Consider the following 7,167-nt stretch of genomic DNA (forward strand, 5'->3'; position numbering starts at 1 on the left):
TCAAATGCCTCAGAAGAACCCATAATGATGATGTCTCATGTCAGGATTGCAACGCGATCGCAAGATTATGGTAGTAAAAGTCTTGTTGGTGGTAAGGAAGCAGAATCTTCTAATTCAAACCCATCAACTTCAACTCCTTCCGGTTCTGATCCACTACAGATCGAGAAACCTAATCCAGACTTAGTAATCAAGCCGCCTGCTAAAGGTATACTTCGAAAGTCAGCTTTCAATCCGCATGTGAGAGCTACTCAGAATTATAACATTGCTGAAGACTTAGCTATTTCCCCTTCAGCAATTTCGGCTTTGGAGGTGCTGCAATCATGCCTAGCACAACGTAAATTGCTATTGTCGGCTATAGGAGCTATTGATATTCAGGACTCGAACCTTATAATATTCTATTTAGAGAATAGTACACCTCGCTTACCTCATCAAATGGCTTTCCAGATTCCAGTGTTAGTCAAAAACAGACCTTGCTTTAGGACTGTAATTGATGAGGGAGCTTCTACGTGTATTATGTCGATCCAGTGTTGAAGGTCGCTTGGTTCTCCTACACTCAATCAATCCCTGACGATTCTAAAGGCTTTTGACAGCCGTGGGTTCCATCCTTTTGGCATTCTACAGGATTTGCCTATAGGGGTTGAAGGAAAAACTGTTAATCTAGATGTGGAAGTGGTTGATGCCCCTCTAGATTACAACCTTCTTTTGGGTCGCAGTTGGTCTTATGCTATGACTATTATTGTTTCATCGGTCTTTCGGCTTATAAAGTTTCCTCATAATGGAAAGATCGTAACCATAGACCAGCTGACTTATTTTTCATCCGACCCAGCCTCTTCTGAAAGTATCCAGCATGTCGGTAAAACAACTATCCCTTACAAGGATGTTGGGGTAGGATTGGTTAAAGATTCTGGTTTACTAGGAATTTTTTCCTTTCCTCCTCCTAACGTATCACCTTCTACTGCAACCATTCATATGATTTCATCAAACACTATTGTTTTCGATGATCCTTGGATCGTACCTTCCGCATCTGAGGTGGATTCATTTGGTGATGTGATGCCATTGAGTCCCTATGAAATTGCGTATCAGGCTGTACAGTCGTTTTCCGACCCTTCTTCAACCAAAATTGATCTAATGAATGTGGTCCATGGAGAATCACTTTCAATATCGACCTCAGATCCAACATCTTTTTCTGAGCTTGTTCATACTGATGAGCAGATTCGTGAATTTTTGTCTGTTGATGATTTACCATGGGAAGATCTTCATCATCGATCTTCGTTTTTACCTGAGCTTGATCATTTTGAAAATGATTTTTCATCTATTTTTACTACTGATTATGTCAAAGAACCATAGAATCCATTGCAACATCCTGATTCTGAGTTAAATTTGGGAAATATTTCTCGAACGGTTCCTATTGACATTTCAGTTAAACCTAGAATTGTTGAAAACATTCATATAGGCGCTTCCTGTACGGACAATGAACTCCAAACTTATAAAGCCCTATTTCAATAATTCTGTGACGTGTTTGCCTGGTCATACGAAGAGATGCCAGGAATCGATCCAGCAATTGTTGTTCATGAAATCAAAACTTACCCGGATGCTAAACCTGTCCGGCAACGTTTGCGTCAGATACATCCGCGAAAAGCTGCTACTATTAAAGCAAAAGTTGAGAAATTACTTAAAGCAGGTTTCATATATCCCATTCCCTTAATGGATTGGGTATCGAATATTGTCCATGTTAACAAAAAGCAAGGAACAATAAGAATATGTATCGATTATAGGGATATTAATCGAGCTTGTCCCAAAGACAATTATCCAACTCCCTATATCGATCAAATCATTGATGATTGTGCCGATAGTGAAATTTTCTCCTTTATGGATGGTTTTTTCGGTTACAATCAAATTAACATACTCCCTGCTGATCAACCAAAAACGGCTTTCATTTTTCCCTGGGGGATGTTTGCTTACTGCAAATGGCCTTTTGGATTGAAGAACGTCGGAGCAACTTTTCAAAGAGCTATGTCTTACGCGTTTCACATTGTGCAGCCTTATCTCGATGATTTACCTGCCCATTCATTACGTAGAGCCGATCACTCATTTATGAGCAATCTTTATGAGATTTAGGCATTATCAAATTAGGCTGAATCCACACAAAAGTGTTTTCTGTATAGAAACAAGTCGTTTACTGGGATTTGTTGTTTCAAAAGCTAGCATCCGTGTCAATCCCTCGAAGGTTGAAGCTATTGTCAAATTTCCTCCTCTTTCGACTCTTCGCCAACTCCAAAGTTTGCAAGGGAAAGCAAACTTTTTACGTCGTTTCATTCCTAACTACACTGAGATAACAAAGGGTTTTACCAGGTTGTTGAAACAAAATACTCCATTCTTTTGGGATGAGATAGCTGACAAATCTTTTGATGCACTTAAACACGCGTTGACCCATGCATCGTTATTGCATCCTCCCAACTACAACCAGGATTACTTCTTGTACCTCACTGCTTCTCATTCCACCATTGGGATGGTTTTAGTTCAGGAAGATGAATTCGGTAGTGAACATGTGATTTACTATCTTAGTCGAACTTTGAATCCGACTGAGCTTAAATATTCGCATGTGGAGAAATTGGCCTTGGCAGCTGTTCAAGCTGTCCAAAGATTTCGTCATTACATCTTACTACGCAAAACGACAGTAATTTCTGACTGTAACCCTATGATATATATTTTGACCAAACAATTGCTAGGGGGAAAGTATTCCAATGGATTGTTATCTTGCAGGAATTTGACTTGGAATTTGAAAAATCCAAGGCAAAGAAATCTTTGGTATTTGTGGAACTAATGTGTGATTTCCCGCGTGTTGATGCTAAAACTGTGGTGGAAGAGCCCATTACGGATGAATCCTTATTTCTTATCTGTACTCTTGACCCATGGTATGGATATATCATTGCTTATCTCCAAACACAATCTTTTCGGCCTGAAATTTCACGATCTCAGCGACGGAAAATACGATTCCAATCCCCACAATACAAAATTATTGGAGATACACTCTATTGTCATGGAGCGGATTCTGTTTTCCGGCGTTGTTTAACTCATGAGGAAGTTGAAAAAGTTCTAAATGACTGTCACTCTGGAGCATGTGGCGGTCATATGTCTGGGTATGCCACAGCCCAAAAGATATTGCGCGTTGGTTATTTCTGGCCGTCTTTATTTAAAGATTGTATTTATGCGGTCCGAAAATGCCACAATTGTCAAATTTTTTATCGAAAGATGCGTGCTCCACCTGCTCCTCTCCACCCTATAATTGTCGTCGGCCCTTTTGCAAAGTGGGGTATCGACTTTATTACATGTAACCCTCACTCGGCCGGGGGGCATGCGTATATCATCCTTGCGGTAGATTATTTTACTAAGTGGGCTGAGGCGATGCCTACATTTTCGACAGATGGAAAAACTGCTATAATTTTCAATTTCAATCATATAATTACTAGATTCAATGTTCCTCAAGCAATTATTACCGATCATGGGAATCATTTTCGAAACATCATGATGACTGAACTAACAGATCAACTTGGCCTGCGTCACGATAGTTCTACTCCATATTACCCACAGGCTAATAGTCTGGTTGAAGCTATCAACAAAGTTCTAGTCATTATGATCCGAAAAATCATTGGTATTCATAGGTCGAATTGGCATAACATGTTATTTTCAGCGCTTTGGGCATATCGAACCTTAGTAAAAACATCAACTAGTTTCACTCCTTTTCAACTGGTTTACGGTTTAGAAGTTGTGTTACCCATTGAATGTGAAATCCCATCATTAAAAATAGCCATAGAGTTACTACCAGCCACTTCCGAAGAGGAGAAATGTTTGTTCTACTTAGCTCAGCTAGATGAGAATCGACGTGATGCTGCATTAGTAATCGAAACTCATGCCAAATGAATTAAAGCTCAGTACGATCGAAATGTTACACCTCGTAATTTTTCGGAAGGAGACCTAATCTTACTTTACGATCAAGCAAACGATAAGCTAGGGGCTGGAAAATTTGTACCTATGTGGCATGGTCCTTATGTTGTTAAGTGAAAGCTGGCAAAATGGGCCTATGAATCGGTAGATTTTGACGGTGTCTCTTTGGGTAAACTCAGAAATGGCCTTTATCTAAAGAGATATTATGCTTAAATCTAGGTGTGGAGATTTTAGGTAGATTAGTTTTCTTTCTAGCTGGTGTGTTTTAGATTAGAAAAGTGTGCTTAGTTTAGAGAGTGTTTTTATCATTATTCCTACTTATCTTGATTTTACTCTTGATATTGCAGATATAGACGTCTCTTCAAACATACATTGGTTTCGCTGATGGTGCTTGTCGTAATACACGAAACATTTCTTCCACAACTTGGGTTATCTATTCACCCTCTGATGAGTTGGTATCTATGCATGGGGTAAGTGTCGGTCAAACAACGAACAACATTGCAGAGTATAGTGCAGTGATTGAGTTATTATCTGAATCCATCTCATTTGGCATTCGGAGTTCGATTGTTAGGTTATATTCTAAACTCATTGTATTGCAGCTTAATAGAATTTATGCCATTAAAAATCCAGTGTTATTAAGATTATTTTTGAGAGTTCGTCTCATGGAACGTGAATTTGACTATATTGAATATCAGCGTATTCCAAGATATTTAAATACATTAGCAGATGCAATTACTTCTCGAATGTTAAATAAACATTTGCAATAATCAAACAGTAAATTTAAAAACATTCCATAACATGTTTTACAAGATAGCCAGTAATAGTGATATAGCATAGCATAGAAGTGTGTCAAATATACATCGTCTTCAATCATAGGTTGAAAAACACCTTATGATCGGCAAAAATGATAGTACAAAAAGCAAAAATTTTGCATCAAGTCTATAAAAGCGATCATCCTATCACTGGTGATGATCACGATAAGAAACCATTGCTCGGGCCACCCTACAAAGGAACCTCCTGAAAGGTCCTGGGACCCCAATCACATAGCATTGTAACCTAAGTGGAATATCATCTATGCTAATCTCTGGAATATTTGTTGTCAAACGCTCTAGATGATTTTCCAATTTAGTCAGGGTCTCTCTAGATTCATCCCGTGGGGCTGGTACTGCTGTAGCTGGGTGTCTCCTCTCATAGAGCCGAAGAGTGGCTGGTCGTTGTGGACCCACATCTACATTTGAAACTTTTTACTATCAGTTTTGGACAATTTAAAAACAAACAAAAAAACCTAGAAAATGTTGAGAATGATTTTACCTGAATCATCCCACCGCTCTCCTAGTGGAAGAGTCATGTCTGGATCACCACGATAATCCATCCCAGCATAAGGAAAATCCTGAATCACGAAAAGTTAGTTCTCCAACCAACGAAAATACTCAGACGGAAATCGAACAACCTCTGAACCCTCCTCAGGATGACGGGCCATAACTGTAACCCAGCACATTAGCTTAGGTTCTCGGGGAAGTCCAGCTCCAACGGAAAGATGTTGTGGGACCAACATCGGGACCCTCTCTAGACCAAAGCTCACAACTAGGAAACCATATCCAAATTTTTTTAGTTGTCCGTTCTTTGCTCTAGTTAGTTTGCCTTTTACATTCGCCAACACAGCTTCGCACCAGTTGAAGATGGTGCCTCGATAATAGTCTACTGCCATTCGAATTTGGGATCTGGTAGCTACATGCAGTGCTACGCTTCCGCAGAGTCTGGTGACAGTAAATGAAATCACTTTGAGTTCAGGACGGGAGATAGTTTTGATATCAATCCCTTTGTCCTTTGTTTGGTCATTACAAAACTCTAGTCGGAGACTATCGACAGACTGGCCACCTGGCCTAGTCCCGAATAGAGATAATCGTTCACCTCTCTTGGGCAAACCAACCAAGAAGTAAATGTCCTCTAGCTCCATTTCGAGCCGGTGTCCACCAATAATGAAACATTGGTCCTGTATATTCCATCTGTCCACTAGCCACTGCAAAAAGTCTACTTGGGCCCTCATGCCAGGTATGGCCCAGAATTTAAATAGCCCGCATGCCCTCAATGCATCTATTGAGGGCTGATGATTAATTGTGGCAAGGTCCACATCTTCGTGCTCCTGTTCCCGCCAAATGAGCATTGTGTATATCCTACATTGCAAAAACAACAGATTAGAACATTTTAGTTCAAAAATTTTTGGGCGGAAATGAAAAAATTGAAGTTTTAAAACCTATTTCGCAGGGTCCGCACCCTCCAGTTAGGGACAGTGCGTAGGTCCGCACTCTGCCCAAGCAGCAGGTGCGGGCCCCTGGCTCTTTCCTTTGTAGGAAAAAGTCGGGGTCCGCAGGTTTTGCATGTTGCGCCTACGGACCCCCGCGAGCGGTCTTTTAAACTAATTTTTCTCTAAAAAATCAAAATGAAAGCCTAAAAACAAAATTCAAATGGTTGAAATGCAAGATTAAAGTGATGTGGATTACCTGGAGGTGACAATTTTCGTTTCCAACGGACGGATTTTCTGCAATCTTCACAGGAAGTTTCTTACCCAAAAGCTCTCTTTTCTCACTCTGAAGTCAAACGGTAAAAATGAATTTACAAAAGCCCTTTCTGTAAGCTTTTGAATAAATGAATTTTTAATTTGTTTATTTTTCACTTTAAAAAGGTAACTTTTTGATGCATTTTTATTTATATTAAATAGGTATGAGTAATGTTTGAGTTTTTGTGCAGAATATTGGATTTTTCAGGAAAAATTGATCATTTTCAACGAAAAACATTAGAGTCCTATTTAAGCTATTTTCTGACTCGTAAAATATGAAAATATTGCCGAGTTTTTCTTTTTAAGCTCGTTAAAACGGAATTAAAAGGACGGTCCACTTACAGCTCTTTTCTAACCGTATAAACATGAAAAGATTGTCGGGCTTTTGTCGTTTCAAGTTCGATATTGGTTATAAAATGACATGTCGTTGGTCGCTTTTTTACCTTTTCAGATCAAAGACACTAATTATGAAAAGTACTCCTTGATCATAATGGTCAAGCGATTCTCTCAAGTATTATTTTATACTTTTGCGGGCTTGGGAGACACAAATTTACGAAAAAAGGACAACCATGGAGTTTTCTTAAGTTTTTATTCTGACTCCCTAAAATTGAAAAACGCTGAGTTTCTCCTATACTGGACTCGTTAAAATTTAATAGTAAAGGACC

The sequence above is a fragment of the Pinus tabuliformis genome, chromosome 1_1 (assembly GCF_031772625.1).
Source record: "Pinus tabuliformis cultivar Carrire ecotype Pingquan chromosome 1_1, CPIR1, whole genome shotgun sequence".
In the NCBI taxonomy this organism is placed as follows: Eukaryota; Viridiplantae; Streptophyta; class Pinopsida; order Pinales; family Pinaceae; genus Pinus; species Pinus tabuliformis.